This window comes from Plecotus auritus (genome assembly GCF_963455305.1).
Source record: "Plecotus auritus genome assembly, chromosome: X".
In the NCBI taxonomy this organism is placed as follows: Eukaryota; Metazoa; Chordata; class Mammalia; order Chiroptera; family Vespertilionidae; genus Plecotus; species Plecotus auritus.
The window spans coordinates 73,794,674-73,807,262 of NC_137784.1; positions in this window are offsets into that span (position 1 = coordinate 73,794,674).

Consider the following 12,589-nt stretch of genomic DNA (forward strand, 5'->3'; position numbering starts at 1 on the left):
GTTCTGTTGTTTAATACAGTTTCAATTTGATAGGTAGCAGGAAAATCCTATTTAGTACAAATGTAAGGAAGAAAAGTCACTACGGTGGCTACCTAATAAATATTAAATAATAACAGCAGTACTCATGGGGGAAATAGCACAAAATAGTCTCTTATTGTTAGACCAAAAAAGCAATCACACTTTTTAAAGGCCAGATGACTTGGGAAAGCATGCTGTATTTATAAACTGTTGAATAAGCATTTATCCTATTTATTGAAATTCCCCTTTTAAGGTATAAAGAATACTGTATTTAGAAAGTTCTATTTTCTATTCCCAAGGTGATTGTGCTGTGTCAATTCCACAAGTACACATTACATTTCCAAGATTTCTGCTCACTAATTCAGGCTTCAGAGCATGTGGAAAGTATAACTGGTCTTATAGCTATTCTTATTCTCCCTTTTTCTTTCTTCCTTCTTCCTTTCCTAATCTCATGCTCTCTCTTTAGCCTCATAATTTGCCCTCAGGAAATGATCTGTAAGCTTGTTTACAGTAAACCGGTGGTTCTCATAAAAGTGTGATCCCCAGACCAGAAACATCAGCAAAGCTGAGAGCTTGTTAGGGATGCACATTCTCAGGCCCCTCGCCAGACCAGCTGAACCAACTCTGAGGGTGCAGCCCTGGGTCAAGGTTGTAACATGACCTCCAGGGGATATTAATGCACCCTGATGTTTGAGAACCACTGCACTTAACCATAAACGACTGAATGTTTTTTTTTTTTAATTCTTTATTGTTTAAAGTATTACATATGTCTCCTTTTTCCCCCATTGACCTCTCCTCGGTTGTTCCCACACCCCTCCCCCAGCACATGCCCTCACTCCTCTAGTGCCTGTGTCCATGGGTTGTGCTTATATGCATGCATACAAGTCCTTTGGTTGATCTCTCAACCCCCTGATGCCATATCTTCCCTCTGAGATTGGATGATCTGTTCAATGCGTCTCTGTCTCCATTTTAGTTCATCAGTTTATGTTGTTCATTATATTCCACAAATGAGTGAGATCATGTGATATTTATTTTTCTCCAACTGGCTTATTTCACTTAGCATAATGCTCTCCAGGTCCATCCATGCTGTTGCAAATGGTAAGACTGACTGCTTTTTATATGCTAGCCACACCAACAATACTTAAATTTTTTTTTTAAGGGAGAGAACAGCATTTCTAATTAAGGAATTTTAGTCACTAGCTGTCTTAGTCTGTTTGGGCTGCTATAAACTACTCTAGACTGGGCGGTTTATAAACAATAGAAATTTATTTCTCACAGTTCCGGAAGCTAGAAGTCTGGTGCAGTTAGGGTGAGGACCCTCTTACAGGTTGTAGACTGCCAAGTTCGCATTGTATCATAACAGGACAGGGAGCAGAGAAGGGAAGCAAGTTCTCTTGTGACTGTTAAAAAGGCACAAATCCCATTCATAAGGGCTAATGACCTCATCTAATTCTAATTACCTCCCCAAAGCACTACCTCCTAATACTGTTTCATTGGGGGGTAGGGTTTCAACATATGAATTTAGGGGGAAAAAAACATTTAGTCCATAACACCAGCTAATCCATGAGGAAGGTAAAGTTTAAAAAAGAGTTTTACCTGGTGCTCTGGCACCATCTCAATTCCTTTTTTTTTTTTAAATTTTATCTTTATTGTTGAAAGTATTACAGATATACCCCATTTTTCCCATTGACCCCCTCCCAGTTCTTCACCACACTATTGTCTGTGTCGATAGGCTATGCATATATGCATATAAGTTCCCTGATTATTCTCTTCCCACCCCCCACTCCTATCTTCCCTCTGAGATTTGTCAATCTGTTCCATGCTTCTATGTCTTTGGATCTATTTTGTTCATCAATTTATGTTGTTCATTAGATTCCACATAGAGTGAGATCATGTGATATTTATCTTTCTCTGACTGGCTTGCATAATACTCTCCATGCTGCCTCAAAGGGTAGGAGATCCTTCTTTTTTACAGCTGCATAGTATTGCATGGTATAAATGTACCACAGCTTTTTTATCCACTAGTCTACTGATGGGCACTTGGGCTGTTTCCAAATCTTAGCTATTGTAAATTGTGCTGCTATGAACGTAGGGGTGCATATATTCTTTTTGATTGATGTTTCAGGTTTCTTAGGGTATATTCCTAGAAGTGGGATCACTGGTCAAATGGCAGTTCCATTTTTAATATTTAAGGGAACTCCATACTGTTTTCCATAGTGGCTGCACAAGTCTTAAGGCAGCTCTGCATAACATTTGCAAATTGTTCATTCATGTAGCCATTAAATATTTACTTAAGGATTTAGCCAGACATTATTTTAGTTACTTGGGAAATAAGAACTTGAGAAGGCTAAAAAGGGCTAATTCCAATGTAACCCTGATATTCGGAGCTAGTGATCTGAATCCAAGCCAGCAAGCTCAGTGTACATTCCTGATAACCTGTAATTAAGTCCCTCTCTCCTTCCCAGGTACTGGTCTTGCAGAACATGTTACTGTGAACAGTGCACTGCCCCAGAGGGAGGGTTATTAAGGCTGGCACAAGGCCAGACCATCAGATATGGCCTGGAAACCCCCAACACCTGGGGGCCTTCTTGCAAGGCCCGCGAAAAGGACCGGAAGCATAATCCATGTTTGTGGGACAAAGATCACAGGGAGGGAGATATAAAGGAAAGCCCCATGCGTGTTCCTTCACTCAGATTTGGAAGGCTGTTCCCTGAGTCCGCTGGCATATTAAACAGTGTCCCTCCTTTTTTTCACAGAAGCATCCTTGGTTTTCTTTGGTCTTCTGCAACAGCTGGTTCCCTGATACCGGGAAACCAACCACACTTAGCTTTTTTGGCCTCAAGTGAGGGGACAGGGCTTGGGGCCCAGGGGTGTGGGATAGGCCTCCGGAAGGCGCGCCCTGCTGATTTTAGCAGAATTGAACCGGGGCACTCCTGGCGCTTCCGGAACTCAGCCTAGGACCCGGCTGGCATCTGGAGAAAGTGGACGGACACTTCTGGACCTGTCGACAGAATCGGCAACGTAGGGGCCCCAGTCAGTCAGGCCCACTCCAGTGAGTGGAAGGGGCAGCTTGATCACCTCCCCAGAAGTCATAGGACTTCATCAGTTAAATTGGTCAGGAATCAGGAATCGGGTGGATTGTGTTTTTAAACTCTGAGTGAATGTCTGGTGAAAGTGTGTGAGTGTAGAGGGAGAGGGCCTGCCCTCTGTTATCCTATGTGTGGCTCCATGACCTTGGTTACAGAGTCCGAGTGGGCCCCAACCTGCGGTTCCGCCATTTCTCCTATGGCATAACGGTGACTCACCCCCACGTGGAGGTGACCAGGCCCGGGGTTTATACGGGAGCACCTTAGCTAAGACAAATCTAAGCTCCCAAGGGACGCAGCCAGGCGGGCATCTGAGTGAGGATCTGTGAAAACAGGTCACCCCCTACCTTGTCTGTCTCTCGCCACCGATCATCATGGGGTCGGGACAAAGCAAACCCACTGTTCTCAATTGCATGTTGAAAATTTTTGAAAAGGGTTTCAATGGAGACTATGGTATTAAAATGAACCCCAAAACACTGAGGAAATTCTGTGAATTAGAATGGCCAACCTTCGGGGTCGGCTGGCCCTAGGAAGGCTCCTTAGATAAGGGACTGGTCGGGGCGGTCTGGAATGTAGTCACGAAAGATCCTGGACACTCAGATCAGTTTCCCTACATAGACAGCTGGTTAGAAATTGCTCAAACCTTGCCGTCTTGGGTCCGGTTCTACGTGTGTAACAAGGGACAGAGTAAGGTTTTAGTAGCAGGAGTGAAGAGGCAGGCAGGGCAGGAGCAGGCTAAGGAAAAGCAGGCAGGAGAAGAGAAAGCAGAAGAGAAGCAGGCAGCAAAAAAGAAACAGGTCCCTCAGAAAGGAACCCAACCCCCTGTTCTGCCAGGACCCCTTGAGGAAGTCCCGCCAGTTTTACCACCTCCATATGTGCCACAGGCAGCACCAAGTGCTCCCCCCGCTGGTCTGGAAGGTCTGGAAAGTCTAGAAACACCGCCCCCCTCCGTCTTTCCTCAACCGGGCTCTCCAGAGCCAGTTGGGCGGTGCTTGCGTTCAGCCGATCAAGGGCCCAAGCCACAACCGGCACGTCAGATGCCTCTCAGGAAGATTCGGGGGCCCAAGTGCTTGGCGAAGATGGGACCTTGCAGGAGGGAAGACCAGTCTATTATTATCAACCCTTCACCACAAGTGACATCCTGAATTGGAAACATCACACCCCAGCTTATTCTGAAAAACCTCAGGCCATGGTAGACCTCCTAGAAACGATTTTCCAGACCCAGAAGCCCACCTGGGTGGACTGCAAGCAGCTCCTTTTCACATTCTTTAACACTGAGGAGTGCATGAGAGTAATGACAGAGGCTCAGAAGTGGTTCCAGACCCAGGCCCCGGCAGGGACATTAGACACAGACAGATGGGCAAGGGAGGCCCTCACCAATGAGGAACCTGATTGGAACCCGAACTCAGAAGATGGAAGGGCCAGGCTAGAGAGATATTGGCTGGCCTTCCTCCAGGGGGTCAGGGCCGGAGCCAAGAAGCCCACCAATATGGCTAAAATCTCTGAAGTTTTCCAGAAGCCTGAGGAAAGTCCAGCAGCTTTCTATGAGAGACTATGTGAGGCATACCGAATCTACACTCCCTTTAACCCTGAGGCCCTGGAAATTCAGACCATGGTAAATGCCGCTTTGAAGGCCAAGCCCAGCCTGATATCAGGAGAAAATTACAGAAGCTGGAAGGGTTTCCAGGAAAAAATGCCACCGAACTGCTAGAGATAGCCAACAAGGTTTTCATCAACCGAGACAGTGTGGCAAGGAGGGAGGAAGAAAAGAGAATACAAGGAAGGGCCAATATAATAGCAGCAGCTTTTAGAGGCTCAGGCTCCCAGATAGATCAGAAAGGGAAGCAAGAATACAGATCAGGGGGAAAAGGAAGAGCGAGCCTGAGATGAGACCAGTGTGCCTATTGTAAGGAGACAGGACACTGGAAGAATGAATGTTCCAAATGACACAGCAAGAAAACTGGACCCCCTTTTCTGTCTAGTCGCTATCAACCAGAGCCACCTGAAGCAGATCTCATTGGGCTAGCAATGGCTGATTCCGATTAGGACAGACCGGGCTCTTTTCAGCTAGGTCCCCACGAGCCCACAGTCAGAATGAAAATCGGGGGCCAGACTGTGGACTTTATGGTTGATACGGGAGCTGAGCACTCAGTAGTCACACAGAAAGTAGCGCCTCTCTCGGGAAAGGAGGTCACCATTATGGGAGCTACTGGAGATTAGACCCGTAGACCATTCTGCCACCCTCGCAAATGCCAACTTGGCGGTCATCAAGTAATTCATGAATTCCTGTACTTGCCAGACTGCCCAGTGCCTCTAATGGGTAGAGACCTTTTAGCCAAAATGGGGGCAGAAATCACTTTTGCTCCAAATGGCTCAGCACAGCTTCGCCTAAGTGAGGAGACCTCCCCTATGATCCTGTCCCTAGCAGTGCGAAGGGAGGAAGAATGGAGACTTTATACCCCCCAGACAAAGGCCTTACCATTAGAACCTGAATTAGAAAAAGAATTCCCGCTGGTCTGGGCTGAAGGAAATCCTCCAGGCCTGGCTAAGGACCACGTCCCAGTGCTGATTGACTTAAAGCCTGGGGCACAGCCTGTTAAAATCTGCCAATTCCGAGAGCAGCACACCTAGGAATCCAGGTCCACTTAGACCGGCTGCGTCAGTGGGGACTTGTTAAACGATGCAGGTCTCCATGGAACACGCCACTCTTGCCTGTCAAAAAGCCTGGGTCTAATAACTACCGCCCTGTCCAGGATCTACGGGATGTTAATGAGGTTGTTATAACCCTGTATTCAGCACTGCCGAACCCCTACACTCTTCTGGGACTCATCCCATCAGAGGCAGAATGGTTTACATGCCTAGATCTGAAAGATGCCTTTTTCTGTTTTAGATTAGCTCCTTCCAGTCAGCCTCTTTTCACTTTCAAATGGGAAAACCCAACTACAGGGCCCAAGGAGCAGTTCACCTGGACCAGACTGCCACAGGGGTTCAAGAACTACCCTACTCAGAGGGGAAAAAAATGGCGGTGGAATAGACAGACGTATTCCAAGCCTTGTCCCGGAGCAGAAAGAAAGAACAACTGAGGGTCGCACTAGGAGTGTTTGTTGGCAAGTTGGGGGACAGCTGAACTCCAGAAGAAGGTGGGAGACTGCTAGATGGGGTTCCCCTGACCTGGCAGCACCAACTGCGGCTGGGTCCCCTCCCGGAGCTGTGGGCTTGGACACAGAGTCTGCGCCATCTGGAACCGGAAAGTGGAGCTTATGGGAAGCCTGAGAATCCACAACTGCGGCACCCACGGAACAGCTGCGAGCCCCAGAACAACGCTCCCCAATTGGCGCAAACACAAGGGTTCAGAGGAGCTCTACACTCCACCACGGAAAGGTCAGATTTCGCCTGGGATAAGGTGAGGTCTCTGGTCCCGGCAGGAGAGAGGAACGCACGTTTTGCGGGAGCTGGAGGACCAGGGAAGTCTGTGCCTAGAAAAATCCGTGGCTGTTGGGGCTGGCGTGATCTGTGAATGTGGAAGGGGGTCCTCAGAGCTGCTAACAGAAGGGCTCTCTAAAAAGCAACCCATTTTGATCTGACGTGCAGGGACACCCTAAGAATTTCAGGGGTGTGCTAGACTTACGCGCAGCCACGGAGTGCGCACACTTGGGCTTTTTCCTCTTGAAATTCTTGCTTCTGATTACTAAGCCCAATACATAGGATCACCCAGTTGGGGACACCCTTGGAGACTGCAGGGGAAAGTTGTTTTTCTGGAACCTGGGGATTGGAGCGGGGAGTGACCATCGGAGAGCCAGCTCTGAGGCAGCCCACTCCCACAAACCGGTAGTGAGTGCCACAGGGAAAGAAGGCTCTAACACTGCCTAGAGAGGCCATAGATAAACCCGGAAGTCAATCCAGAAACACTGCCACCCAGGGGCTGAATCACAAATTGACTCTTGTGTAATCAAAAATAAAGGAATACGAATTAAGACACACCACCTGCTTAAAATCAGGACTGGCTTACATCACTGAAGAGCAGTGGAACGCAGGGAACTGCAATACTGTCCAGACTGAGAAACAGGCGCGCCAAACAGAACAACAGAGGAAGTGAATGACCTTCACTACTCCACATTTTATTTTTATTTTTTATTTTTTTATTTTCATTTTTTTTACATCTTTAACTCAAGAAACTATTTTTTTCTTTTTTTCCTAACTTGATTTTACCTTTTTAATTATTACATTTTTATTTTCAATCCGTATTATTACTACTGCTATTTTATCTTTCTTTTTTTTTTAAGTGTCATTTTATTTTCTCTTCATTTTGTTTTGGGATTAATGTTCTACATTCTATTTTTATCTTTCCTTTAGCATCATTTTACTCTATCTCAACTCTACCTTTATGCCATCACTCTCTTCCTCACTTTTCCCTTTTCGGTGTCCTGTTTATCTTACCCCTTTCCTGCTTTAGATTTTCCCTATTCTTTCTGTTTACACCCTGTTAAAATTTCACCCTACTTAGATATCAAATCTCCAATCCCCTGCTCCAAGTCCATACACACCTCTCTCTTCGCTGTCTTAACTATACAAAAAATTGTTTTTCTCTCTGTCCTTTTGTTGTTGTTCGCTTGAATGTAGATTATATAGAATTTTTATGCTTTTTTGTGAGATTGTTTTGCTTATTCTGCTTTTGTTTATTTTTTTGTTTGTTTAGTGCTTCTGTTTTCCCTTGCCTCACTCTATATTAGTTGGTGTTGTAGTTTGTATTAATCTCCAGGTACTTGTTGCTGGCATTTGCGGGGATAAGTGATTGTTCTATTGGAGTTTTATCCCCAATATATATAGTCTGTTTCCCTTTCTCTCTTAGTCTCTTTCTTGTCTCTTACTTTTTTTTCTTCTTTTTTTCCCTTTTGCCAATTTCATTTTGACACTCCTTTTATTCTTCTACTTCTTCTTTCTTTCTTTTTCCTCTTCTTCTTTCTCTCCTATCCCCTAATTTGCCTTTCTCTGGTGGTCACCTTTATTGGAGGTTATTAATATCGTGAATACATTTCTGTTCAGTGCCTTGTGTGTTGTACCTGGTAGTGCTGTATTTTGTGCCTTTAAATCAACGCAGGAGAGAGAGAACTACATAACCAGACACCCAGAGAAGAGAGACCATGGGAAGACAAAGAAACAGCCCGCATATGAAAGAAAAGCAGGCATCACCAGAAAAGGAAGTAAACGAAATGGAGGCAAGCAACCTTCCAGAAAAAGAATTCAGAGAAATGGTCATAAGGTGGCTGAAAAGAATGGAAGACAAATTCGACAATATGAGCAAGAACCAAGTAGAAATGAAGAAGAACCAAGAAGAAATGAAAAATGACATCGCTGCTGTAAAGAACTCAATAGAAAGCATCAAGAGTAGACTAGAAGAAGCAGAGGACCGCATCAGTGAGCTAGAAGACAAGATGGGAAAAAATACCCAAGTAGAGCAACTTCTAGAAAAAAACAGTTAAAAGGCAGGAGGAGAGCCTAAGGGAACTTTGGGACAACACGAAACAAAACAACATCTGCATAATAGGGGTTCCAGAAGGAAAGGAAGCTGAGCAAGGAATAGAAAACCTCTTTGAAGAAATAATGACAGAAAATTTCCCTGATATAGAGAAGAAAAAACCCACACAAATCCAAGAAGCTCACAGAGTCCCAAGCAAAATGAACCCCAAAAGACCGACGCCAAGGCACATTATAATTAAATTGGCAAACACCAACGACAAAGTAAGAATCTTAAAAGCAGCAAGAGAGAGACAGAAAGTTACATACAAAGGAACCCCCATCAGACTAGCAACTGATTTCTCAACAGAAAGTCATCAGGCCAGAAGAGAATGGAATGAAATATACAAAGTCATGCAAAGGAAGGGTCTGAATCCAAGAATACTGTACCCAGCAAGGCTATCAATCAAAATTGAAGGTGAAATCAGGAGCTTCACAGACAAAAAAGGACTAAGGGGATTTATTACCACCAAACCAGCAATGCAAGAAATGCTAAAGGGTCTGCTGTAAAAAAAAATAAATAAATAAAATAAAGAAGAAATAGGAAGCGAAGAAGGAACACAGGTGTAAAGAATAGGAATGGCGACAAATAAGTACCTATCAATAATAACTTTAAATGTAAATGGATTAAATGCCCCAATCAAAAGACATAGGGTAATGGATTGGATAAGAAAACATGACCCATATATCTGCTGTCTACAAGAAACCCACCTCAGAAAAAAAGACGCACACAGACTGAGGGTGAAGGGATGGAAAAAGGTCTTCAAGGCAAATGGAAATGAAAAAAAAGCTGGGGTAGAAATACTTATATCTGACAAATTAGATCTCAAAGTGAAGGACATAACAAGAGATAAGGAAGGCCACTTCATAATACTAAAGGGAGCAATCCAACAAGAAGAAATAACTCTGGTAAACATATATGCAACCAATACAGGAGCACCCAAATACATAAAAAAACTCCTGGAGGATATCAAGGGAGAGATTGACAGCAATACAATCATAGTAGGAGACTTTAATGCCCCACTATCACCATTGGACAAATCCTCTAAACAAAAAATCAGCAAAGAAACATCAATCCTAAATGACTCACTAGACCAGATGGAATTAATTGACATCTTCAGAACATTTCACCCCAAAGCCAAAGAATATACATTCTTCTCAAGTGCACATGGGCCATTTTCAAAGATAGACCATATGTTGAGACATGGACAAAGTCTCTTCAAATTCAAGAAGATAGAAATCATATCAAGCATCTTCTCAGACCACAGTGGCATAAAACTGGAAATCAACTACAATAAAAACAACCCAAAGAAATCAAACACAAGGAGGCTAAACAGCATGCTATTAAACCATGACTGGGTTACCAGAGAGATCAAAGAAGAAATAAAAAACATCATGGCAACAAATGACAATGAAAACACTACAATCCAAAATCTATGGGACACAGCGAAAGCAGTCTTGAGAGGGAAGTTCATAGCTCTACAAGCCTACTGCATAAAACAAGAAACAATGGTAATAAATTACCTAACCCAACAACTCAAAGACTTAGAAAAAGAGCAACAAGAAAAGCCCAGTGTAAGCAGAAGGAAGGAAATAATAAAGATCAGAGCAGAAATAAATGACATAGAGACCAAAGAAACAATACAAAAGATCAACAAAACCAAGAGCTGGTTCTTTGAAAGGATAAACAAGATTGATGAACCTCTAGCCAGGCTCACCAAGAAGCAAAGAGAGAGGACCCAAATAAACAAAATCAGAAATGAAAGAGGTGAAATAACAACAGATCCCGCCGAAATACAAAGGATTGTTAAAAAATACTACGAACAACTCTATTCCAACAAACTGGACAACCTGGAGGAAATGGACATATTCCTAGAAAAATATAACCTTCCAAAACTCAATCAAGAAGAATCTAAACAGCTCAACATGCCAGTAACTATGGAAGAAATTGAAGCAGTCATCAAAGAGCTTCCGGCAAACAAAAGCCTGGGGCCAGACGGCTTCACAGGAGAGTTTTACCAAACATTTAAGGAATAACTAAAATCTATCCTCCTCAGACTATTCCAAAAAATTCAAGAGGAAGGAACACTTCCAAGCTCCTTCTTTGAAGCCAGCAACACCCTAATACCAAAACCAGATAAAGACAACACAATGAAGGAGAATTACAGGCCAATATTCCTCATGAATGTAGATGCCAAAATCCTCAACAAAATTCTAGCAAATAGGATCCAGCAGTACATCAGAAAGATCATACACCATGACCAAGTAGGGTTTATCCCAGGAATGCAAGGATGGTACAATATCCGCAAATCAATAAATGTGATACATCAAATAAACAAATTGAGAGATAAAAATAACATAGTCATATCAATTGATGCAGAAAAAGCATATGACAAAATCCAACACCCTTTCTTGATAAAAACTCTCAACAAGATGGGAATAGAAGGATCATACCTCAACATAATAAAAGCTATATATGATAAACCCACAGCTAACATCATACTCAATGGGCAAAAACTAAAACCATTTCCCCTAAGGACAGGAACAAGACAAGGATGCCCATTCTCACCACTCCTGTTTGACATAGTACTGGAAGTATTAGCCATTGCAATTAGAGAAGAAGAAGAAATAAAAGGCATCCAAATTGGAAAAGAAGAAGTAAAGCTGTCCTTATTTGCAGATGACATGATATTGTACATAAAAACCCGAAAGACTCCATCAAAAAACTAACAGACTTAATAAATGAATTCGGCAATGTAGCAGGATACACAATTAACACCAAGAAATCTATGGCATTTCTATACACCAACAGTGAACTTACAGAAAGAGAGACTAAAAAAGCAATCCCATTTTCCATCGCTCCAAAAAAATTAACATACTTAGGAATAAACCTAACCAAGGAGGTAAAAGACCTATATGCGGAAAACTACAGGACACTGAAAAAAGAGATAGAGGAAGATGTAAACAGATGGAAGAACATACCATGTTCATGGATTGGTAGAATCAACATCATCAAAATGTCCATACTATTCAAAGCAATCTATAGATTCAATGCTCTCCCCATTAAAATACCAACAGCATATTTCACAGACCTAGAAAGAACTCTCCAAAAATTCATCTGGAATAAAAAAAGTCCCCGAACAGCCACAGCAATCCTGAGAAAGAAGAATAAAGTAGGAGGGATCTCAATACCAGATTTCAAGCTGTATTACAAAGCCACTGTCCTCAAAACAGCCTGGTACTGGCACAAGAACATACATATAGATCAATGGAATAGAATAGAGAATCCAGATATCGACCCAAACCAATATGCGCAATTAATATTTGACAAAGGAGGCATGAGCATACAATGGAGTCAAGACAGTCTCTTCAATAAATGGTGTTGGGAAAATTGGACAGATACATGCAAAAAAATGAAACTAGATCACCAACTTACACCATACACAAAAATAAACTCAAAATGGATACAGGACTTAAATATAAGACGGGAAACCATAAAAATACTAGAGGAATCCACAGGCAGCAAAATCTCAGACATATGCCAAAAGAACTTTTTCACTGATACTGCCCCTAGGGCAATGGAAGCCAAAGAGAAAATAAACAAATGGGACTACATCAAAATAAAAAGCTTTTGCACAGCAAAAGAAACCATCAGCAAAACAACAAGAAACTCCACTGTATGGGAGAACATATTTGCAAATGTTATCACTGATAAAGGTTTAATTTCCAACATCTACAGGCAGCTTATACAACTTAATAAAAGGAAGATAAATGATACAATAAAAAAAATGGGCAACGGACCTAAATAGAATCTTTTTGAAAGAAGACAGAAGGAAGGCCAAGAGACACATGAAAACATGCTCAAAGTCACTAATTATCCGAGAGATGCAAATCAAAACGACAATACGATACCATCTCACACCTGTCAGAATGGCTATCATTAACAAATCAACAAACGACAAGTGTTGGCG